The sequence below is a fragment of the Hypanus sabinus genome, chromosome 7, assembly GCF_030144855.1.
Source record: "Hypanus sabinus isolate sHypSab1 chromosome 7, sHypSab1.hap1, whole genome shotgun sequence".
NCBI lineage: Eukaryota > Metazoa > Chordata > Chondrichthyes > Myliobatiformes > Dasyatidae > Hypanus > Hypanus sabinus.
The window spans coordinates 40,394,308-40,419,825 of NC_082712.1; the positions used below are offsets into that span (position 1 = coordinate 40,394,308).

The 25,518-nt window shown below is 40.1% G+C and overlaps 1 protein-coding gene and 1 long non-coding RNA gene across 3 annotated transcripts in view; one reads left to right on the forward strand and one right to left on the reverse strand.

Annotated features, from left to right (window-relative positions):
- arhgef28a (Rho guanine nucleotide exchange factor (GEF) 28a) overlaps nt 1-388 on the reverse strand; it is a 390,430-nt gene extending 390,042 nt beyond the window's left edge. Inside the window, exon 1 of the mRNA XM_059974562.1 lies at nt 270-388. The gene's annotated coding sequence lies outside the window, so the exon portion shown is untranslated. The remainder of the gene's footprint in view (nt 1-269) is intronic.
- Nucleotides 389-557: 169 nt separating this feature from the next.
- Nucleotides 558-25,518, forward strand: part of LOC132396730 (uncharacterized) — a 69,592-nt gene continuing 44,631 nt past the window's right edge. For both annotated transcript variants that reach the window (XR_009513090.1, XR_009513089.1), the window contains exons 1-2: nt 558-1,100; nt 1,307-1,393. This is a non-coding gene — a long non-coding RNA (uncharacterized LOC132396730). The remainder of the gene's footprint in view (nt 1,101-1,306; nt 1,394-25,518) is intronic.

Sequence of the window (25,518 nt, forward strand, 5' to 3'; positions counted from 1 at the left end):
ATCTGTAAGACTGCAGCGGCAGCCGAGGCAGGGCACGGTATAATCCATTTTCGATTAAAAACAATAATCGTCAACATCAGAATTAAGTAATCTCGCAAGAAGCTAGATTCCCGGCCCCTTCCGACAAGCTTGCTCACTGTCGTTTTTACATCAAGCTTTTTGTTAGCCTCTAAGAGCCGGAGCTGCGACATTGTGCGAGAACCTTTACTTAAAGCAATTTCGTTTCCAGCCTTCAATCAATCAGATGTGCCATGCTCCCGGTTACGTACCTGCTTTTCCAAAATCTAGCGATTGCGGTTGCTCTCTCGGAGCGCCCGGGACCTTTGCAGTTCCTCCGCGTCTCGACTCAGGAGAGCTCCAGCATGTTTCAGAAATCACACTGATGGTCTCTGGGCATCCAACAAAACGTAGACCTGACTTGGAGACAAGCAGGCTTGCACACGTCACCGACTCTGACTGAACGGTGGAAAACAAGAGGCAGTCAAGCAAACGCCGCCGAGCGAGGTTGTCAGGAAGTTTTCCCTCACGATGGTGTTTTGCGACCAGTCTGAAGGTTGTCGTGACAGCTGGTCGTCACTCCGAAGTTGCACCTGATGCAAGCGCCTCAGATACGAACAAGGAATAAAGACAATTTCCGTCTTTAACTACCGCGGATTTCACTAATGTAGCGCCTCGCTAAGCAAACAAGAAGCCGTGTTCCCACGAACTACTAGGTGCAACTCCTGGGATCTCGCCAAACTCCGGCAACACGACCAGCAGCCACGGGCGCAGCCTACCACCAGCTTGCACCGTTCATTGGCTGCAACTCTTGCCCTGTCTAACCCGATAGGACGCTGTCAGCACAATGAATGTAACGATTGGCTGAATCCCAGCCCTCTCTGCCTTCATTGGCGAATCCAGTCTATTCGACGCAGGGTATCTCAGCCTGTGATTGGCTGAAATTTGAATGTATTGGTTGAACCAGACGAAAATCCTGAAGTCTACAGCTGCTGGAAATCTGAAATAAAGACGACTGGAAATACTCACCAGCTCACTCAGCATCATTCTGAAAAGGGCGCTGGATAATTACTTGTCACTTTCCACAGATGCTGCCTGGCATGGTGAGTGTGTCCAGCACTTTTAGTCCTTTTAAAACTTATTTCTTCTTCCAACTGCAGAATCGTCCCAGATTCAAAGAAAGAATTCTATCGGTGTTTAAATGCTAGTCACACACGGTAGTAGTAAAATCCTTTATTAAATTAAATCGGGGATCTAGCAATAATATCGTATTCTCAGACAGTCATTGTAAATTCAATTTTTCCACCAGCTTTGGCTTTGCTCTCCAAACTTCAATCCCACCAGTGCAGAGTTAGGAACGATTTTTAAGATGCTGCAGGGATATCACCCTCTAATAGTAAGTAATCATGCGTCTGTCCTGCCCTTTGCAATAGAGTTGTGAAGAATAATTATTGCTTCAATGCTCTTTTGAATATTCTGCCATACAACTAACTTCCACAAATAGAAATGCTTGTTGAAAATTGTTTTGTGAGAATACACCTTGTTTGAGCTCCTTGTGTTTTGTGTATTTATCTGGACATTATGCTGTTAAAGATGCACTCAGATATACCCAATGAAGTGGCTACTGAGTGTATATATTCATGGTGTTCTGCTGCTGTAGCATATCTACCTAAAGGTTCAACATGTGTGTTCAGAGATGCTCTCTTGCATACCACTCTTGTAATGTGCAGTTATTCGAGTTAGTCTCCTTCCTGAAGCCATTGCATATATTTTTTACCTGTGGGAGGAAACCAGATCTCCAGTGGAGGTGCACAGGGTCATAGGAAGTACTTTCCAACTCCATACGTACAGCAGCAGAGGTCAGGCTTGAACCCTGAATACTGGAACTCTCAGGCAGCAATCCCTCTAGCTACATCATTGTGCTGCCTGTTGTGTATTTAATATTTCAGTACTATTTGAATGATGTTGTAAATATTTTGTTTAAGCACTCTTGTTCAGATAGTTAATTTATTATAGGTTATATGTAAAATAAGTAAGTTGCATATGTGATGGTGGTACCATGTGATGTGTGTGCATCTCACTTGAGGAAAACACAAAGTTAGATTCACGTTTCAGCTCCCGCGTCTTTTTTTTTAAATTAGTTTAATGTTTTGGCGATACAAAATATTATAGTGGTAACAAGGTATTTTTTTTTAAAAAGAACCTGTGATGGCTACCTACTTGTTGAAGTGCGGCGAGGTATTCGAGTTTTAAAGAAGCACAACACATGGTCTTTGGAAAGAAAGAAAGAAAGATTAAGTTAAAAAAAAAGCAGTGAACAGAATTCACATGTTCATAAACAGTGAAAATGAGGTGATAATCAACCTTTAAAACAACAAACATAAATATCTGGTTATTTTGGAAAGATTACACAACTGATAACTGCATTTATATACAGTTTTGGTTGAGTAGTATTTAAAAGCAAATGGAAAAGCCAATAAGAAACAAGTACCAGTTTTGCTGAGTGCATTGGATTTAAAGGCATACAGTTTGCTTTGGAGTTTGACTGTTCCAATTAAACCAGATGAAATGAGCTTTGCTGATATCATGAAAGTAATGTAGGAACATTTAGAACCACAAACTTTGTTGATTAAAGAACTATTTAGGATTCTTAAGCAGAATCAAATGGAAGGGGAGTCCATTTCAGCATGTGTGGCTGAATTCAAGAGATTATCTGATTATTGTCAGTTCAGTAATAGGCTTAATGATGCACTGAGAGATCATTTATGTTGTGGAATCTTACCAGGAAGCATTCAAAACCAGGTCTGAACTGAAGCACATTTTACATTTGAAAGAGCAGTTGAAATTGCTGTATCAATGGAAACAGCAGAGGTGGAATTGAGTTGCAGTTAGGAATAAAAGTGAGCATGAAAAAAATGTCAACATCCAAACAGAAACCTATCGGCTGAACAAGTTGTGTTTCCATTGTGGCAGGGACTCACATACACCAAAGGACTACAGGTTTAAAAGTGAAACCTGCAGAAAATGCAACAAAGTAGGTCACATATCACCAGACAGGTATAAATGGCTGCTCAGGGAAGAGAAAGAGATAAAAAGTCAAGTTGCAATTTCAAAGAGCTCTAATTTACATGCTGTTGATGAAAAATCTAATAATGATGAGAGTGACACAGGACTGGCTAGCCTTGAGATTTACAACGTGGAAACTAACAATAGATGAGCAAAATGGCTTCCACCAGAAGTGAATGGCAAATTAATTAAAATGGAATTGGACTCTAGTTCAGTTGTTTCAGTCATTCCACAAAATGAGTTTGAAAGGCATTTCAAAGATACTAAACTGAAGCCTGCAGATACCCAACTAAGAACACGTGGTTACAAAAAAACATGATGGCCTGCATTGCAGGCATGATTGGCTTTGACAACTACAGCTCAGCTGGAGATCCATTCATCATTTCATGCTGCATCCCCTGCAATTGACTCAAGTGAAAGCAAATTAAGAAAGGTACTGGATGATGTGACATCTGTCTCCATGCTGTACACCAAGAGCCATTGCCCAACAGAAGGCAAACAGATGTTAGCGTCAAACTATGTGCCTCTAGCTGGAAAGCACATTGGACCAAGGAAGTACCATATTGATCAGAGGAATCGCAGAAGTGTTGAAAGCAGTGATCAGACTACAACAGTTTTTTTTAATCTGAGGAAGCTTCTAATATGTAATGAGGCAGATACTTGCAAAATGTGGCTTGGTTTTAAGCTGGAAGAGAGTTCAAGGAGCTTCAGGAAAGTTGCAAACATTCAGCTTTTGTGAATATTAAGCAGCAGAATTTATCCTGCCTTCATTAAAGTTATTGCATGAACTTCAAGTGGGAGGGAAAAAACTGGTTGTGAAGTAGATGCAAAGAACAAAGTCCAGCTGGATGAATGGAAGGCCAAAAAGAAAGGAGTCGATGGGGATACGAAAACAGAGGATTCATCAGATGATGATGATGTGGATGAGGAAACTAAGATGAGAAATTGGATTGTAAAGGGAGGAACAGAAGGATTAATAAGAGAATACTCCAGTGAGCTAAATGCACCTCCAAGATTAAGATGCACATTCTAGAAAGAAAAAGAAAAGGCACGGGATAAAGAGAGAAAGGAGTTGGGATTAGGAGAGAAGCAAGGATCAAATAAAGAGAGAGAAAAACCAAGAAAAGGGGAAGGAGGATGTCCAGAGGTGTCAGAACTACTTCCTGCAGTCACAGAATCACCTCCTACATCCATCATGGAGGAAGCCCAGAACATGAGAACATATCACCCCAAGTGTAAGAAAGCTTAAACAGCGATGAAATATTTGGGCCTGAATGGGACAATTTAAAAGATACTGCACTGTGGATGTCTGTATATAGTAGCTGTATTATACAGTATACTGTGTACATAGTTGAGATACATTCTATATTGAGTTGGAGTTTATAGCTAAGCAGGGAGGAGAGTTATGTATTTAATATCAGTAATATTTGAGTAATATTGTTTGATTAAGCATTCTTGTTCATTTAAATAATTAATTACAGATTAAATATAAAAATAAGTGAATTGCAAATATCACAACACTACTACATGTGCGTCTTGCTTAAAGCAAACACAAAGTTAGGCTCATGTTTCAGAGTCCCATGTCTTTCTTTTAATTAGTTTAATGTGTTGGGGTTACAAAAAATATCACTGCCTGCTGGCTGTGCCCATGTGCTGCTGCAGCAGTGAGTTAAAATATGAGCAGAAACAGTAGGAAGAAAGATGGTACAAGCAAAATAGATTTACAAGTAAAAGGCCAAACTTATGAGTGCAAGTACAAATTAAGAGTCTGCTCCCAGGCAAAGCGTAATGGAAATCTCAGAATAGGACAAAGGACAAGGCCCTTCAATTAATACATCAAAAGGATGGAGATGATTTTCACATAAGTAACATCATTGAAACAGAGCTAAAGGGCACAAATTCTCAAAGGAAGTTACCAAATGAATGGAAAAAAGGCTCTTTTGGTCATAGATACTTGCATCATGCTGGAAATCCCATTTGTAGGGCTATCCCACTTGTAAGTCTTTCAGAGTATTCCGCAACCAACGCTTAACAGCTGTGGCAGGGCTTTAATAATATTATCACTTAAGTGAAACCAGGCAACAGTGGTGACAACACAAACAAGGAAATCTGCAGATGCTGGAAATTCAAGCAACACACACAAAATGCTGGTGGAACGCAGCAGGTCAGGCAGCATCTATAGGAAGGAGGAGGAAGTAAATTCGACGTTTTGGATCGAGACCGTTCGTTAGGACTAACTGAAAGAAGAGATAGTAAGAAACTTGAAAGTGGGAGGGGGAGGGGAAGATCCAAAATGATAGGAGACAGGAGGGGGAGGGATGAAGCTAAGAGCTCGAAAGTTGATTGGCAAAAGGGATACACAGCTGGAGAAGGGAAAGGATCATGGGATGGGAGGCCTAGGGAGAAAGAAAGGGGGAGGGGAGCACCTGAGGGAGATGGAGAGCAGGCAAGGAGTGTTTGTGAGAGGGGCAGAGAGAGAAAAGAAAAAAGGGGGGTGAAATAATAAATAAAGGATGGGGTAAGAAGGGGTGGAGGGGCATTAACGGAAGTTAGAGAAATCGATGTTCATGCCATTAGGTTGGAGGCTACCCAGATAGAATACAAGGCATTGTTCCACCAACCTGAGTGTGGCCTCATCTTGACAGTAGAGGAGGCCATGGATAGACATTAGGTTGGAGGCTTCCCTCCCAGATGAGCTCAGTGCTATGTATGCTTGCTTTAATTGTCAAAACATGGAGGAAACTTCACAAACTCCCACAGCCCTCGATGATCCTGTGATTTCTGTCTCTGAGGCCGACATGAGAGCATCCTTCAGGAGGGTGAACCCACAGAAAGTATCAGACCTAGATAGAGTACCTGGCTGAGTATTAAGGATCTGTGCTGATCAACTGGATAGAAGGTTCACAGATGTTGGTAGTCTGTTACCCACCTGCTTCAAACAGGCTTCTATTATAGTGGTGCCCAAGAAGAACATGATAACCAGCTTCAATGACTATCGCCCAGTAGTACTTACATCCAGTGATGAAGTGATTTGAAAATTGGTGATGTAACATATCAACTCCTGCCTGAGAAGCAACTTGGATCTGCTCCAATTTGCCTATTGTCACAACTGGCCCATAGTGATGGTCCATAGTGCCATCTCAGTGGCACTTTACTCAACCCTGGAACATCTGGACACCAAAGTTGCCTACATCAGGGTATCTCATTATAGAATACAGCTCAGAATTCAATTGCATTATCCCCTCAAAATTAATCAATAAGCTTCAAGACCCAGGCCTCAATACCTCCTTGTGCAATTGGATTGCCAATTTCTTGACTTGCAGACCCCAGACGGTTGGATTAGGATCAACAGCTTTCCAAAATCTCCTTAGCACAGGTGCACCACCAGGTGGTGTGCTTAGCCCTCTGCTCTGCTCACTTTACACCTATGACCGTGAGACTAAGGACAGCTCCAGTGCCATATTTAAGTTTGCTGACACCATTGTCACTGGCTGAATCAAAGGTGGTGATGAATCAGCATATAGGAGGGAGACTAAAATTTGGCTGAGTGATGCCACAACAACAACCCCTCACTCAATATCAGCAAGACCAAGGAGATGACTTAAGAATGACTTAATGGTCCATGAGCCAGTCCTCATCGGAGGATCAGAGGTCGAGAGGGTCAGTAACTTTAAATTTCTGGGTGTTATCATTTCAGAGGACCTGTCCTGGATAGAGCGCACAGTGCAATTATGAAGAAAGCATTTTTTGAAAATTTGGCATGACTTCTAAAACTTCGACAAACTTGTATAGATGTGTGGTGAAGAGTATATTGACTGGCTACATCATGGCCTGGTATGGAAACATCAATGTCCTTGAATGAGAATCTTACAAAAAGTAGTGGATATGGCCCAGTCCATCACAGGCAAAGCTCTCCCCACAATTGAGCATGTCTACATAGAGCAGGGAAGCAGCATCCATCATTAAGGACCCCCACCATCCAAGGCTATGCTCTCTTCTCATTGCTGCCATCAGGAAGAAGGTAATGGAGCCTCAGGACCCACACCACTAGGTTCAGGGAAAGTTATTATCTCTTAACCATCAAGCTCTTGAACCAATGGGGATAACTTCATTCAGCCTCACTCATCTCATGACTGAACTGTTCGCACAAACTGTGGACTCACCTTCAAGGACTTTTCATCTCATGTTCTCAATATTTATTATTTATTTAAGAATATAAGAAATAGGAGCAAGAGTAGGCCACCAGGACTGTCAAGCCTGCTTGACCATTTAACAAGATCATGGCTGATCTGGCCGTGGACTTACCTCCAGCTATCTGCCTTTAGTTATTAATATTATTATTATTTTCTCCTTTGTATTTGCTTGGTTTGTTGTCTTGTGCTCATTGGCTATTTGCCCATCTGTTGACTTTGGTCTTTTGTTGATTCTATTGTGTTTCTTGGATTTACTGAGTATGCTCACAAAAAAACAAATCTCAGGGTTGTAATGGTGATGTATATGTATTTTGATAATAAATTTACATTGAACTTTGAACTTATCAAGCCTATAATGAAGTAGCAAAGAAGTTGGAAAACCAACTCAGCACAATCGGAAATCATGAATATTTATCAGTGATCAAGGGAGATCATTGACTAAATCTGAAAAATATTGTAACATTGAATTTGCACTTGGATCACACGCTGAGAGAAAGATTGTGTGAATATCAAAGTCCAGTTACAAAACATGTGAAGTCTCACATTTGAACAGGCTTTAACAATGTAAAGGAGCATCTGTTCACACCAGTTATTGATTGCAAGCAAGATAAACTTGCATCATTAAATCTGCATATCCAGTAGTGGCTGTATCACAGATGGGCCACTGAGAGGGGATCTGCTTTTGTGGGAGGAGCTAAACAAATCCAATCTGGGAATGCTGTTCTCATTTTCAATAAAACTATAACCTTGAGAGTAGACTTTCAGAACAAAATGCAAAATGAGCACTTCTGTTTGAAGAAACAAAAACAAACACAAAGAATAATACTTTCACAATACAAGTGTACATGATGAATTCTCTGATACAGCAGTGAAAATAACATCAGGTATATATAAAATAAACAAGTTCAAAGCAGGAGTGTGAATATTCAACAATAGAAGTACAGATTCTGACACAGTTCTCCTGAAGACAAAGTCACTTCAGTGTAGATACTGAAGGCACTGTGAATTATGCTTAGCGGCCACTGTTGTTAGGTACAAGAGTGAAACCCAGTGTAATTTTCTGTTGTGTAGCCCTTCCACCTCAAGGTTCAAAATATTGTGCATTCAGAGATACTCTTCTGCACACCACAGCTGTAATACATGGTTATCAGAGTTACTGTCACCTTCAAGCAGTCTGGCCTCTAATCTCTCTCATTAATAAGGCATTTTCAGATTTTTTTTTTGTTTTTGACACCATTCTCTGTAAACTCTAGAGACTGTTGTGTGGGAAAATCCCAGGGGATTAGCAGTTTCTGAGATACTCAGACCACTCCATCTGGCACAAACAATCAGTCCATGGTCAAAGTCACTTAGATCATTTTTCTTACCCATTCTGATGTTTGGTCTGAACAACTAAACCTCTTGACCATGTCTGCATGCACTAAGTTGCAGCCACAATTGGCTGATTAGATACTTGAATTAATAAGCAAATGTAGAAGTGTAACTTATAAAGTGGCCATTGAGTGCATATCCAAAGATCCAAGGTACATTTACTATCCTAGAACGTATAAATTATACAACCTTGAGATTTGTTTGCTCACAGGTAGCCAGGAAGTAATAAACCCAAAAGTACCCAATAGAAGGAAAAATAAAGTGAAAGATCAACACCCAATGTGCAAGAGAATGTGAAAAAAAACACAAATCATGCAAACAATTGAAGCAAACAACAATTAAGTCCTCAGATCAGAACCCTGGAACAGCCCAGAGTAGGCCGAAAGCCTCGCTATCAGTTCATCATATTAGCGGGCACAGGGCTGTCTCCATAGCCTCGGCGCTAAGGTAAAGAGGAGTGGCTATCATAGAGAGTGAGCGAAATCAGTTCTTCCCTTGGATCCCGACACACTGTCTTTTCAGTCTTTCTAGGCAAGTGCTTAAATTGACCAAACAGAACAGTGAAAGGCTCCCAGGGTAGATGAGTAAACCTCAAGGAGAGTGAGCAAAAATCGGCTCGCCTCCGATCTGGGCCAGCATTTAAATTGACTGAACAGTGGTTTGTACCTTGCACTAGGACACGGCTACTGCGAAGGACTTGGGGCCTGGACCATGCTCCCCAATGTCTTACCCCAGGGTCAGGTTTCACTGCCTAGCCCGAAGCCGCTCTCAAGCACTTCTAATCAGCCTGGTGCCCAAAGCGGTACAGCCTCACACCTGGGCCAGTTGTATGAACATCAAATCTCCTCTGCCTGGGCCCCGAATTCTCCTCTCAATGCCAGGCTAGTTTTATAGGCATCAGATCTCCATCTGAAACAATTGCGACACACCATATCAGCTCATCCCCCAAACTCGCCTTGCCATCAGTCACCCCTTCACTGTTTGCAGTGATAATTTAACCCAACTTACCTCAGGAAAGGTATTTTAGTGATGTTTTTAGTCAGATTTCTTAACTTTTTTAAACTACAAGTGAGCTGTCACATGCATTTGGTAGCACCATTTTAACTGGAAGCTTTCAATACCACAGCAACTCTGGGTTGATCTTATCAGAGATATTCCTTTTGTCCCAAACACTTTTCACCTACTTTCTCTGCCACTTAAAACTAAATTGGTTTCTCTTCTCTCAGTTCCAATGAAGGATCTTCTGTTTTTATTTCCACAGATGTTTTGCTTAGTGTTTCAAGAATTTTCTGTCTTTGTTTCAGATTTTTTAATTTTCATGAATTATAGATCAACTAGGTTTATATAAAATGGGGATAGCGGGTGGTGATTCTGGTAAAAAAGGCTGTTGCCAGAGGATTTCTCTATTGACTTGGCATTCACAATGACATAGAAAACTTAGGCACTAGATGCAGTTAAGACTGTTAAAGCACAACCTCCTTAAAGCATAAGGTTGCGAAAGTAGCCAGAAAGGCTACTCTTATGTGTTCCTTTCAAATGGCATGAAAAGTAGTAGACAACCTTTTAGTACCAATTGGCATTCATGTGAAATATTTTGAAATCAAACAAGTTGTGTCACACACTAACACGAACCATATGAATACAGAAATCAGATCTATCTTTGGCATACGCACACTGCCCTGAAGTCATGTTAAATAATTCCAAACCTTTCCATTTGAACAATTTATAAAGAGTTGTGGATGAAAAGCAGTGTTTCTTTTATCTTTGACTCGCAATGGGGAAAGCAGAAAAGTCAGATTGCATATTAGAGGAGGTATTAAAGCAAGTTTTAGTGATGAGTGTTTTACAGCAAGACCATGAAACTTGATTATTCTTGACTTGTTCCACTTCAGATAAAAGAACTTTAACTTTTTTCTCTCCCAACAGATATTGCCTGTTTTATCATCCTGCATTTAGATCAGATTTCTAGCATAATTTTTTTAGCTTTCTTCTCAAACGTAGGACTTCATTAAATTGCAAGTTATACAAATGAAGATTGTATTGTCTATAAGCAAAATCCAAACTGCTGGAAGAACTGCTATGCTTTACAATACTGCTGACCCAGCTTCAATTCCCCCCGCTGCCTGTAAGGAGTTTGTACGTTCTCCGCGTGACCACATGGGTTTCCTCCGGGTGCTCTGGTTTCTTCCTGCAGTGATGTAGGATTGATTGGTTATTGTAAATTGTCCTGTGATTAGGCCAGGATTAAATCAGTGGATTGCTGGCTGGTGTGGCTTGGAGGGCCGGAAGGGCCTATTCGTGCTGCTTGGCCTGTAGAATACCTCCAGCAGATTCCAGAATCTGCAGTCGCTTATATCTCTCAATTCTCCATCATTCAGTTTAAGGAACCAGTTAAACGGTGATTCAGAGGAATTGATAGAGTGAATAAAGAGGAAACTATTTCCGCTCTCTGAGGGTCGATGGGTTTGGTGCTTAGAGGAGTTGAAGGTAGGAGGTTATGGTAATGGTAGAACTAGGCAAAAAAAAATCAGAACCAAACATTTCAGTAGAGTAATTAAAGGACCATTTCTACATATCAATGGTGAAAGAAATTTGTACCTTTCTTCAAACACGAAAACTGACATGATGTCAAATTTAAGCTTTAAACCTGGAACCAATTGATTTTTGTAAACAACAGTTTTTAAAGGGTGTGGAGCAGTCTTTAGTTAAGTCACAGGTTACCCAAGATCTTATGAAATGATGGGGCCTTCCGTTGTCTCCACATTACAGTCATTCATCTCTGAAAATGAACGATCCAGTGCATGCTAAAAAGATGAACACTGTGCTGTTGCTGGTTCTTTCTTCTTAAATCTTTTTATTAATTTTAAACAAACATAGATGAAACATGAATACAAAGAGCTTGAGAGTACATAATAGGTTAAGGTATAAATACAAATAGATGATAATCCATCTATAATAACCTCCCAAACTCATAGCAGTTACAAAAAATGGAGTAAATAAGAAAAAGCTCCCCGCCCCAGAAAAAAGGAAAAAACCTAACCAACGTGGGCCATTGCATTATGTCAAATATACACAGTAGCGTCAATAACTCTGCACCTCCATCCAAATAATTAAGGATAATAAAAGTAAGGTTTAGGAAAAGTCAGCTTAGCTCATATGAAATTGTTGAACAAACTGTCTCCAAGTTTCTTCAAATTTAACTGAAGGGTCAAAGACAACACTTAATTTTTTCTAAACTCAAACAAGAAATAGTTGATGCTGGTTGTCTACAACAAAGAGTGCTCGAAAGAAAAACGGAAAATGCTGCAAACACTTACTAGGTCAGGCGACAACTGTGGGAAGACTAACATCATCGACATTTCCAGTCAGAGACCCTTCATCGGAAATGAACAGGTGACAAAAGAAGTTTGGTAAACTGCAGGGAGAACGAGGAGGGTAAAACCCATGGTGATCAGGGGATACGATGCAAACCCGAACAATGAGTGTATGCAAGCAGTTAAAGGGTGAGAACATAAATGAAAAACAAAACGAAGGAAGGTGTGAGGTTTGAAATGTAGAGTCTGAGAGCATGCCCAGTAGGTCAGGCATGTCCTCCACTCCCACAGCAAAAACAAAGGAAGGGGGATAAAAAGCAAGCTGAGCTAATCTTACAGATGGATGATAAATATAGACCGAGAAATCAAATTAACTGAAGTGGTAAAATTCAGTATTGAGTCTTGAAGACTGCAACGTGCCCAGATGGAAAATGGAATGCTTTTCTTTGAGCTTGCATTGTGTCTTGCTGTGAGATTACTTGAGGCTGCAGGGTGGAAGTGGGGTGGGGCAACAGGAAGTTTAAGGTAATTTCCATGGATTGAATGCAGGTACTCAGGAAAACAATGGGAAAATGCTTCATTGCAAGTTTTTCCTCAATTTCATAAGATAATTACCAAATATACATGGCTCCAAAGGAGGATTGTTTCAGTTTATATTGACATTATTTAGCAATCTGGGGGATTGAGTTGCAAGTGAAAAGCTCTTTTATATTACAGCAGCACTAAAGTAGCCATTTACCTTGCAAAGGTCCTTGTACCTCATTCAAAGCAAGCAGCCATTGTAGAGTTTATGAGAAAGCACGTAAGTTTAACATAATAACTGCTTGGAACATTAAATATAAAAATGCATTTGTATATCAGCAATTCAATATGTGGTGTACATGATGTAAATCAATGGCAAGTGAAATTCCAGCTGATGCATCCACCATATAATGGAGTAGACTGTGTTCATGACATGTACAAGGGGATTACGATTTCCCCATATATTCTCTATTGTCTGTAAACCCACTGCTGTTAAGCAGTTCCTAGTACTACTGTTTATCTACCAAGAACTGAAAACCATGCTTGTATAATGACCAACTAATAACGCTCCCTTTGGGAGAAGAGATAACCATTTATTTGAAATTGCAGGTTCCAAGTGAGATTTGTAACTAATTGGCTTTCCTATTTTCTGGATGTAAAAACCATGACTTAGCAGTGGGAGTTTACATTTTTTGAAACCAGACTCCAGATAACGCAGAAACAGGCAGAGTGATCGGCCACATGAATGATGGTGTTTTGTGATCCAGTGATGTATTGCACAGCCATTTACGTAGCAGTGAATAATAAATTAGAACTGCTCTTTGCAAATTGGTTGGAGTCAGAGAGCAAAGTTGAGGCACAGAGATGCGAATTCAGGGACAGCAGTGGAAATAGATTCATGTGGTTGTGATTGCTACCTGTTATAAACTGTACAAAAAATGTTCTATACTGTAAGATTGTTGAAAAAGAATATTTCAAAATAAATAGAAAGTAACATTGAAGTTAATTGCCTTGTAAGATTGTTATTGATTGAATAGTTAACTGCACTGTATTTTTGCAATAGAGTATGTGCTTGTCCTATGGCAAGAGGAGGAACACTGCACACTTAAAGATGTTTCAAAATATATCCTAATCTATCCGTTCCTTGGTAATAATCTAATGGCTCTTCCAAAATGCAAAGAAATGTGTGTTTTTTTCCCTACATCTGATATAGTCATAAGTTCTCTTTTAACTCTCTCCGATACTGAATACTCTCTCTATTTCTTCCTCTGCAAATATCTGTCCTTCTGGCAAACTTACATAAATTTAGAAATATTTCTGGCTTGCCATTTCTACACTTCTCATTTACTTCTTCTGACTCTCATTTCACTCACAGTTTTACATTTTTCTTGCCAAATTCTGGCCTTATAAATTTTGTGAAATTCCAGTGAAGTTCATCAAGTTAATCCACTCAAAGTCCTTACAGTAGATACAGCCTCACACCAATATGTAACCTACGGCCATCTGGCAAGACGAGCAAGCCATGATTTCTTTTTGATACAATGTTTAATTTCAATTCACGTTTAAGAATGCATTGAACGATTCTTAACAGCTGAAGAGATTATGCTAAGTGTATATATACAATTCTTGCTCAATGTGCATTAAAATTTAGATATTTCAAATCTCTATCTTGCAATACAACTGGCAAATAATGTTTCTCAAATTTTTAAAATATTCAAATATATTCCCCATAATGATATAACTTTAAAAACAAAATCAAAAACACCTGCAAATTATTAGAGCAGAGAGAGCTAATTGCCTGCATTTACCGTAATATTGTTTGTTCATTCTTACTGGCACTTATACAAGTTCCTAGCTGCAAATCTATTAACAACCAAGATAAGTCTGAGTTTTATGTAAAGTTGTTTGAAATTTGAGCCGTTAAATTGCAGCATTGCCAGTAAGTCTAGGAACTCATGCATTAGTCACCCTCCTCCTATTTTACTGATGTACGTGAGTGCATGCATTTATTTCACTTCCAGTCAATTCTAATTTCTGTGAAAAGAGCGATATTATACATGATAAATCTATATTTTCTGTCTGTATGAATGAACTTAGCAATATTTTGTTTTCATCCTACATTGTTGCTGAGAATTAATTTGCAGGTCAGGCTGTTTTTCATTTCACAACTTTAAGTTTTCTTTGAGAACCCATTAACTTATCCATTTTCTCCTCTTTTTTTTCATTCAAAATGTTTTAAAGGATACCGTTTTCTTTCAGGTATGTCCCTCAGATGACCCTTATTAGAGTATAATCTTTTTTTCAGCTTATTCAGCTGTGGAGATACCACAGCAACAATGACCCTACTCAGCTGAAATTTGCACACAAGTACTTTGAGTACAGTTCACTGCATAGCAAGCAAACGTGGGAACTCTGGCCAATTTTTGCTCCTTAATCCAGATTCACTGAGGTCAAATTAATCTGGTTACACTGTCCTGGCTGCGATTAACTAACAACACAAAATGTGAATCAAAAATAGACATTTGCAGACTAGTATCGTTCAGCTACGCCCTGTATAAATTTGCAAACTTATCTAGTAAATGCAGTTTAATTTATTTGGCCTTGAATTGAATTCATAATGGAAATCCAAATTATCAAAAAGGATCTGCATGCGGAATTTTAATGCATATTTTATTTTAACATTACATATAGTGTCATAAAATATGTAGTCTTAATGTTAAAGTAATCAATATCTATATTTTAAAATCAAGTTACCATTTGATTTAGAGATAGATGTAGTAATAAAACAAGGAAGAACTTTTCTGTGGAAAAAATCTCATTTGAAACACCGCAGTGTAGAAGATCTAAGACAGTAGGTTTGAACAATTTTCTTCATGCACAGTGTGGAATGTTTCATGGAGGACAGCATTATGAATCCTGGACTTTCTGCACGTAACTGAAGCATACTTTGACAGCAAAATGCCGCTCGCATAAACACAGAATGATTACCACACAGAAGGAACCCATTCACCCTATTGAGCCGTAGAATTCAAAACAACCCTGTGGGGTGGGTGGGGAGGCACAGTGGGCCAGAAGCTACTTCCCTTCCTCCAACCTAGAGCCCCGCAAATTCTTTCAGATATCTGTTCCTCGTTCTTTTTAATACTGCAATTGAATCTGTCTCCACCACCATCACTGGTTATGGTACCCAGATCCTAACCAGTCACTGCATAAGAAAAGTTTCCTCATAGCACTTTCGATTCCTTTGCCATCATTTTCATTCTCCATACCCTGGGTGTTTTCCCCTTTACAAATGGGAATGCTTTATGGATCAGCTGTCTATACCCTTCATGACTTTAAATATGTCTATTGAAGTCCTCACAACCTTCCTTGTTGATTGGAGGACAACCTTCTCTCATCCACTCTATCCATACAGCTGAAGTCCCTTTTTGGTCAGAAAATCTCTTCTGAAACCACTCTAAAGCTTTCTGTGTCTTTCCCGTAAGACCACAAGACCATAGACCATGAGACATAGGAGCAGAATTAGACCATTCAGCCCATCGAGTCTGCTCTGCCATTTCATCATGGCTGATCCCGGATCCCATTCAACCCCACACACCTGACCTCTCACCATATTCCCTTGATGCTCAAAACATTCAGGAATCTATCAACTTCAGCTTTGAATATACCCACAGACTTGGCCGCCACCACAGTCTGTGCCAGAGCAATCCACAGATTTGCCACTCTTTGGCTAAAAAATTCCTCCTTACTTCTGTTCCAAAAGGTCGCCCTTCAATTTTGAGCCTGCGCCCTCTAGTTCTGGCTACCCCCACCAGAGGAAACATCCTCTCCACGTCCATCGTATCTAGTCCTTTCAACATTCAGTAGGTTTCAATGAGATTGTCACGCATTCTTTTACATTCCAGTGAGTACAGGCCCAAAGCTGCCAAATGCTCCTCATTTGTTAACCCCTCCATTCCCAGAATCATTCTTGTGAATCTCCTCTGGACTCTCTCCAATGACAATACATCCTTTCTGAGATAAGGGGCCCAATACTGTTGACAATACTTCAAGTGTAGCCTGATAAATCTTCAGCACTATCTCCTTGTTTTTTTTATTCTATTCCTCTTGAAATGAATGCCTACACTGTATTTCCCTTCTTTACCACAGACTCGACCTGTGAATTAAACTTCTGGGAGTCTTGCACGAGGACTCCTCGGTCCCTTTGCACCTCTGATGTTTGAATGTTCTCCCCATTTAGATAATAGTCTGAACTATTGTTCCTTTTACCAAAGTATATTATCATACATTTTCCAACACTGTATTCCATCTGCCACTTTTTTGTCCATTCTTCCAATTTGTGTGAGTACTGCTGCAATCGCATTGCTTCTTCAGCACTACCTACCACTCCACTTATCCTTGTATCATTCGTAAATTTTGCCACAAAGCCATCAATTCCACTAAGTTGGTGACAATGTGAAAAGTAGCAGTCCCAATACTGACCCGTGAGGAACACCACTCATCACTGACAGCCAACCAGAAAAGGCCCCCTTTATTCCCACTCACTGCCTCCTGCTGGTCAGCCATTCCTCCATCCATCCAGTATATTTCCTATAACACCATAGGATTTTATCTTGTTTAGCAGCCTCATGTAAGGCACTTTATCAAATGCCTTCTGAAAATCGAAGTAAGTGACATCCATTGCATCTCCTTGGTAAACTCTGCTTGTTACTTCCTCGAAGAAATCTAGCAGATTGGTCAGGCAAGATTTCCCTTTACAGAAACCATTCTGACGTTGACTTATTTTATCATTAGTCTCCAAGTACCTCAAAATTTCATCCTTAATAATGGACTCAAACACTGAGGCTAGGCTAGACTAATTTGCCTATAAGTTCTTTTCCTTTGTCTTCCTCCCTTCTTAAAGAGTGGAGTGACATTTGCAATTTTCTAGCCCTCCGGGACCATGCCAGATCAAGTGATTCTTGAAAAATCATGACTAATGCATCTGTTATCTCTTCTGCGACCTCTCTCTCAGGACTCTGGCATGTAGCCCATCTGGTCCAGATGACATCCATTTTAAGACCTTTCAGTTTGTCTAGCACCTTTTCTATTGTAATAGCAATGACACTCACTCCTGCTCCCTGACACTCGTGGACCTCTGGCATACAGTTAGTGTCTTCCACATAAAGACTGAAGCAAAGTACTTCATCTGCCATTTCTTCGTCCTCCATTACAACCTCACCAGTAGTCCAATATCAACTTCCAATTCCCTTTTATTCTTTATATAACTGAAAAAAACATTTAGTATTGTGTTTTATATTATCAGCTGGTTTGCCCTCATCCTTCATCTTTTCCCTTCTTATAGCTCTTTTTAATTGCCTTTTGTTGGATTTTAAAAGTACCCAATCATCCAACTTCCTACTCACTTTTGTTACCTTATATGCCCTTTCCTTGGCCCTTATGTAGTCCTTAACCTTCCGTTGTCAGCCACGGTTGCCTAGCCTTGCTGTTTAAGAACTACTTCTGGGGGACATATCTATCCTGCGCCTTGTGAACTATTCCATGAAACTTCAGCCTCCTCTGACATCCCCAGCACTATCCCTCTCCAATCCACCTAGGCAAGATCCTCTCTCATGCTTCTGTAATTCCATTTATTCCACTGCAAGACTGATGATACATGTGACTTGTGCTTCTCCCGCTCAAGTTATGGTATGAATTCAATCCTGCCAAAGGGTCTCGGCCCGAAATGTCAACTGTTCTTTTTTCTATAGATGCTGCCTGGCCTACTGAATTCCTCCAGTATTTGTGTGTTGCATAAATTCAATCATATTATGATCACTGTCTCCTGAGGGTTCCTTTACATGAAGCCGACTAATACAATCTGTATTATTACACAACACCAAGTCTAAGATAGCCTTTCCCCTAGTAGACTCGAGCACAAGCTGCTCTAAAAAGCCATCTTGTAGACGTTCAACAAACTCCCTCTCTTGCAATCCGACACCAAGCTGATTTCCTAATCCCCTTGCATGTTGAAGTCCCTCATTACGACTGTGACATTACCCTTATTACTTACCCTTATTACTTACCCCACATCTCGGCTACTATTTGGAGGCCTATATACGATTCCCATAATTTTTACCCTTGCAATTTCTTAAATCCACCCACAAAGCTTTGACATTCTCTGACCCTTTGTCACCTCTTTCTAAAGGTGTAATTCCATCTCTTACCAACAGAGCCACACCACAGCCTATCCTTTCGATACAAAGTCTATCCTTTGATGTTAAACTCCCAACAATGACCTTCTTTCAGCCACAACTCACTGATACCCACAACGTCATACCAACCAATCTCTAATTAAGCCACTGGTTGGTTCACCTTATTCCAAACGCTACGTGCATTTAAATACGGCACCTTCAGTCCTGCATTTTTCACTCTATCATCCTCAGCTGTCATACTGGTTCCCATCCCAAGGTGTAATGCCCAAATTTTGACACAGTACTCCAATTCTGGCTGAACTAGTGTTGAACAAAATTTCATCATTACATCTTTGCCTCTGTTTAGAACATCCAGGATCCTGTGAGTGTGCTTTTTTTTTTAAATTAGAAAAGCACACGTTCTCAAACTCCATTCCCATTTTCAACAAGTAACAAGTTTACAGTCAGTGGACACTTTATCAGGTACGGGAGTGCAACCCCCAGTGTAGTCTTCTGCTGCCCATCCACTTCAAGATTCAATGTATTGTACATTCAGGGATGCTCTTCTCTGAACGCACAACACAGTGTTGTAACACGTGGTTATTTGTTTTATCGTCAGCTTCCAGTCAGCTTGAACCATTCTGGCCCTTCTCCTCTGACCTCTCTCATTAACAAGGCATTTCCACTCACAGAACTGCCATTCACTGGATGATTTAGTTTTTTCACACCATTCTCTGTAAACTCTCGAGACTGTTGTGCGTAAAAACACCAGGAGGACAGCAGTTTTAGAGGTACTCAAACCACCCCCTCTGGCACCATCAATCATTCCACTTGTCAAGTCACTCGGATCACATCTCTTCCTCATTCTCATGTTTGGTCTGAACAACAAATGAAGAAACACTAATTAATTTTAGAGATGACTCAGTGTAGACATGCAGTGTCACTTGTGAACTACAGTGAATATTCTGTATCATTGACAGGGCTGACAATGGTACAGAGTCCTGCTGAAGGGTCTCAGCCCAAAATGTCGACTGTACTCTTTTCCATAGGTGCTGCCTGGCCTGCTGAGTTCCTCCAGAATTTCATACGCATTGCTTGGATTTCCAGCCTCTGCAGATTTTCTGGTTTGCGATCGAACATCACAAGGATCTGGTTTATAAACCAGCAGTAAAGATGCAGACATTTGAGTACAGCCTCAACGAAGCTGGGCCACTAGCATCTAAATTAAAATAACTCTTGCATAAAAGCAAAGAATTTCTGTCTTGCATCACAGTCTTTGGATTAATTTCCCAATCTTTTCATCTTTAGCAACGCCAAACACTGGGTCTATTTCACAAGTTTCAAAAAAATGTACAGCAGGTATTTAAAAAAAAAATGCTTGTTCCCAGTATCGCAACATCATGAGTTAGATGCACTTTCTTCAGCTGAACAAGGGTAAAATAGTTCGAACATGGATCTTATTTTTCTGACACACACACACACCTACCTTGCTCAAATATTATCAGTTTCTTTTTCCACAGATAGTGTCTGATTGTCTCCATTTCCAGTTATGATTTCAGATTTCCAACATCCATATTTTTCTTCATTTTCAATAATGTGAACTTAACTATTTAAGCACAGCAGTTGACGCAGCTATTAATTTACAAATTATTGTAATACTTTTAATCGGAAACACACAAAATGCTGGAGGAACTCAGTGGGTCAGGCAGCACCTGGATTGATGAAAAGTTTTGACATGAAACTTCAACTTTCCATTTTCTTCCATTGATGCTGCCTGACCTCCTGTGTTCCTCCAGCATTTTCATTGCCACTACAGGTTCAAGCATCTGTAATCTCTACTATTAATATTTATATCGTTTTTCGTACAACTGTAAACTTGTTCAATTAAAGCACAATTAAGATGCTGCAGCAGCCATTTTCTGTCATTCAACATTTTATTCCATTACTTTGAAACAATGGGAAGTGTAATGCGCGTAAGCTCTCAATCAGCTTCATTCTGAAACAAAATAAAACCATAAAGGAAAAGGGAACTTGAAGTCTTATAAGAGCAAACACGAGGAAATCTGTAGATGCTGGAAATTCAAACACATACAAAATGCTGGTGGAACACAGCAGGCCAGGCAGCATCTATAAGGAGAAGTATTGTTGACGTTTCGGGCCAAGACCTGACGAAGGGTCTCGGCCCCAAACGTCGACAGTGCTTCTCCTTACAGATGCTGCCTGGACTGCTGTGTTCCACCAGCATTTTGAGTGTGTTGTTTGAAGTCTTATAAGCTAGTTTTGCTTTTTTGTTGCATCAGATAGCAAGCATATTATACTGCACGTTCAGCTCTAGTGTCTGGGTTCAAATACAGTCCTAGATCAAGATAAAAATTAGTTTTGACTGCTTCTAATAACTGAGTGGGAATGTAAGCAGTAATGGTCATCCAAATATAGTTCAAGCAGATATAGTCAAGCTGAGTGAGGTCAACGGTAACATGACAAATGAAGTACAAGTTGGAAATATTCGGTTGAACAGCAGCAGGAATTCTGAGTATTTTCAAATGGCACACGATGGGAAATGTTAATGTTCAAAGGGGTACAAGTCAGTGAAAACTTAGATGCAGGTGTAGCAAATGGCTAGAAAGGTAAGACTGCCATTTACTGCTAGATGATTTAAGTACTCTTACTGCAACCACATAGGGCTTTGGTGAGAAAATGCCTGGCGTATTATGTGCAAATTTAATCTCTTAAATGGGAGTGCAGTGAAGATTCATCTGATTGGTTCCTGGAATGGCTAGTCTGTCACATGAAAGGAGTTTGAGTAGGTCAAGTCTCCACTCTGTAGAGTCTGGAAGAATGAGAGTAACATCATCAAAACATGCAAATTTCTTATTGGGCTCTACCGGGTTGGTAGAGGGATGATGGTTCCCTTGTGTTAAATGATTCGAGGCTGAAATGAGGAGATGTGTTTTTTACTCAGAGCCAGGCGAAGCTTTGGAATTCTTTATCTTGAGGTATTAAGGGAGTTCTATCATTGATTGCATTCAAAATTGAGATTAATTTAGTTTCAAAAATTAGAGAAATCTAGATATAGGGTAGGAATGGTGGACCAGGCTCGAGAGCCCAGTTAGGGCTCTCATCTTTCTTACACGGGGCCTAACAATTCATAAGCTCGGTCAGAGGGTCCAAGGATTACTGGGATGGGAAGCTGAACTAAAAGTGATCATTTTACACTGTACTGGGGAAAATAATAGAGTATTTAGAATTCCTGTACCATACATTATCTGCGAGTTCAATATTAATGATGAGTAATACAGGCAGAAAGGCTTTCGCATCCTTCATAATGAACATTCAGATTCATTTATCATATGTACATCAAAAATACATTTAAAAGCATAGTTTATGTTAACAAACAGCTCAACTTAAGGTTGTGCTGGGTGCAGCCTACATATTCCGGTGCCAGCTTTACATTCCCATAGTATTCAGCATTGAGCAAGAGTGCATTTTTATGATGAATGCTTACAAAAAAGTACAGGGGGTGTATATCTCCATCTATGCAGCAAAAACTCTCGAAGGTTCCTAATTTGTGATACAAGATTTTGTTTCTGTTTTTGTTAATTGACATAAAATCAATTAACAATGTTTATTAGCTGGTTAAGAATATAATTAAAATTACAAGGGTGAACATAGATAATTAAATCCTACATGGAAATAATCACTGCAGAATGACCGGGAAGACAGATGAATCACCAGTGGAATGCAGCTGACTAGGACTGCAAGTCTGAATTGTAAGAACTATTGAAATAATATTCCAGGGTTTTTCTAGACCACTGCATTCCACACAACCTTCTCATCATGAAAGTCACACTTGTGTTTTTCCCATTTCACTTACAAGATTGGTCGAGTCAAATTGTACAAACTACACTTGGTGTGTAAAGAGCACAGGTTTAATCTGTCCAGAACCGTTCCCCTATAAGGCTCATCAGCTCTGGTCCAAGAACTGGGTTCATTAAGGCTTCTCCTTTCTCCAAGTGCACCTCTTTATACTATTATCTCCACTGTATTTTACTTTAATTTGCATGTCATTTAGTTGCAATTACAAAAATGCCTTTCACTTTATGTATCAGCCTAATGCACAACTTTCTGAAGTGTGTTTTAGTTTAGTTTTGTCCATTATATAGACATTCTCAGGAGGCAAGAATAAATGCATGTAACCAAATGAAAATTCCAAAATATTTCAGTTCTAGCATTGTACTTATTGAAACCCAGCCTACACTATATTATTAGTATACATAGTGTATTTTGTAGTTGATGAACAATGTACTGTAATCTAGAGCAACTAAAATTACAGAGTCATAGAACACTACAGCAAGAAACAGGCTCTTAGGCCCATCTAGTCTATGCTGAACCATTAATCTGCCTCATCCCATTGATTTGCCCCTGGATCATAGCCATCCATACCCCTCCCATCCATGTATCAATCCAAATTTCTTTTAAATATTAAAATAGACAATACATCCATCTATCCACTTAGAACCTGTTCCACACTTTCACCACTTTCTGAACGAAGAAGCTGCTCCCCCTCTTTTCCCTTTAAACTCTTCAATTTTCACCCTTAATGCATGACATCTAATTCTACTCACCCAAACTCAGTGGAAAAAGCCTGCTTGTGTTTACCCTATCTATACTCTTCATAATTTTGTATACCTCAGTCAAATCTCCCCTCATTCTCATATGCTCTAGTGAATAAAGTCCTAACCTATTTAACTTTCCCTGTTACTCAGGTCCTCAAGTCCTAGCAATATCGTTGTAAATTTTCTCTGTACTCTTTCAATCATATTTACATCTTTCCTCTAGTTAGGGGATGAATACTGCACACAATACTCCAAATTAGGCCTAGACAATGTCTTAATGAACTTCAATATAACATCCCAACTCCTTTACTCAATTCCATGATTTAAGGCCAATGTGCTTTCTTTATGTTTTTATCTGTGACACCACTTTCAAGAGTTTATGGGTCTGTGTTCCCAGATCCCTCTGTTCTACCGCCCTCCTCAGTACCTGTCCATGCACGTCCTACACTGGTTTGTCCCATCAAAGTGCAATGCCTCCCACTTGTCTGCATTAAAATCCATCGGACATTTTTCAGCCCATTCTTCTAGCTGTTCCAAATCCCACTGCGAGCTTTGATAGTCTGCCTTGCTGTCCATTACACCCACAATTATTATGTTCCTGATGATAATTTCCCACTTCAGCAGAACACAGAAGACTGGATCAAAAGCTGATCTTCAAATGGTGATGGACTGACAACACTCGGGTGTTGTACCTACTTCATACACAGGAAATAGAATTATTTCCAGACAATATTTCAACTTTGAGGATTTCAGTCAAGTTTTTACTGTTTTTCACATTAGAAGAATGAGTACACTGAGACATACATTTAAAATATCAAACACTAGATGCTGGAAATCCAGATCAACACACGCAAAAATGCTGGAGGTACTCAGCCAGTCAGGCAGCATTGATGGAAATGAATATACTGTCAACATTTTGGGCTGATTCATCTGGATTGCAAAGGAAGGTGGAGGGGGGGGGGGGGGGTGGCAGAAGATACCAGAGTAGAAAAGTGAGGGAGGGCAAGGAGGACAACCTAGTGGGTGACTGAGAGATCCAGAAAGGAGAACCGAGTGTCAGAATTGGACCAAGTGAAATTAAGGGCAGGGCAGAAGTTGGAGGCAAAGTTGATGTAATTAATGAGTTTGGAATGGGTGCATGAAGCAGCCCCAATGCAATCGTCAGTGTTGCAGAGAGGAGTTGGGGAGCATTGCCATGAAATGCTTGGAACATCGACTGTCCACGTAGCTAACAAAAAGGCAGGTATTAGCTAGGGCCCATAGAGACACCTTGAGTCAGGAGAAAGTGTGAGGAGCCAAAAGAGAAATCTTGAAGAGAAATCAAAAAGGAGTTAAATTGAATAGCCTCTAAAAATGGGAACAAGGACAACTAATCTACACGTCTAGACATTAACAGAACTTCATGCAGATTGCTCATTTTCATGACTTTGGCGTCCAAACAGCGTTGACTGACTTTCAATGTCCAGTAGCCAGCATTAGGTAAAGCTAGTTTATGGTGCTAATTTTGGGGGGTTCTGGTATTTGTTCTACGAATGGAGTTAACTTGAGAAGCTCTGAAGGATGATGGAATGTGCGAGGCAGCTGGTGCCAGCTTTAGGAGAGTGCATTTGAAGACATCGTTTGACTTGGAAATGAGCTATGATGTTAGCTTTCATAAGTCAAGGGATAGAGTTTAAGAGACGCGAGGTAATGATGCAGTTCTATAAAAATCTGGTTAGGCCACACTTGGAGTACTGTGTCCAGTTCTGGTCACCTCACTATAGGAAGGATGTGGAAGCATTGGAAAGTGTACAGAGGAGATTTACCAGGATGCTGTCTGGTTTAGAGAGTATGGATTATGATCAGAGATTAAGGGAGCTAGGGCTTTACTCTTTGGAGAGAAGGAGGATGAGAGGAGACATGATAGAGGTATACAAGATATTAAGAGCAATAGACAGAGTGGACAGCCAGCGCCTCTTCCCCAGGGCACCACTGCTCAGTACAAAAGGACATGGCTTTAAGGTAAGGGGTGGGAAGTTCAAGGGGGATATTAGAGGAAGGTTTTTCACTCAGAGAGTGGTTGGTGTGTGGAATGAACTGCCTGAGTCTGTGGTGGAGGCAGACACACTAGTGAAGTTTAAGAGACTACTAGACAGGTATATGGAGGAATTTAAGGTGGGGGGTTATATGGGAGGCAGGGTTTGAGAGTCGGCACAACATCGTGGGCCGAAGGACCTGTAATGTGCTGTACTGTTCTATGGTCTATGTCTTACATCAACACAGAGAG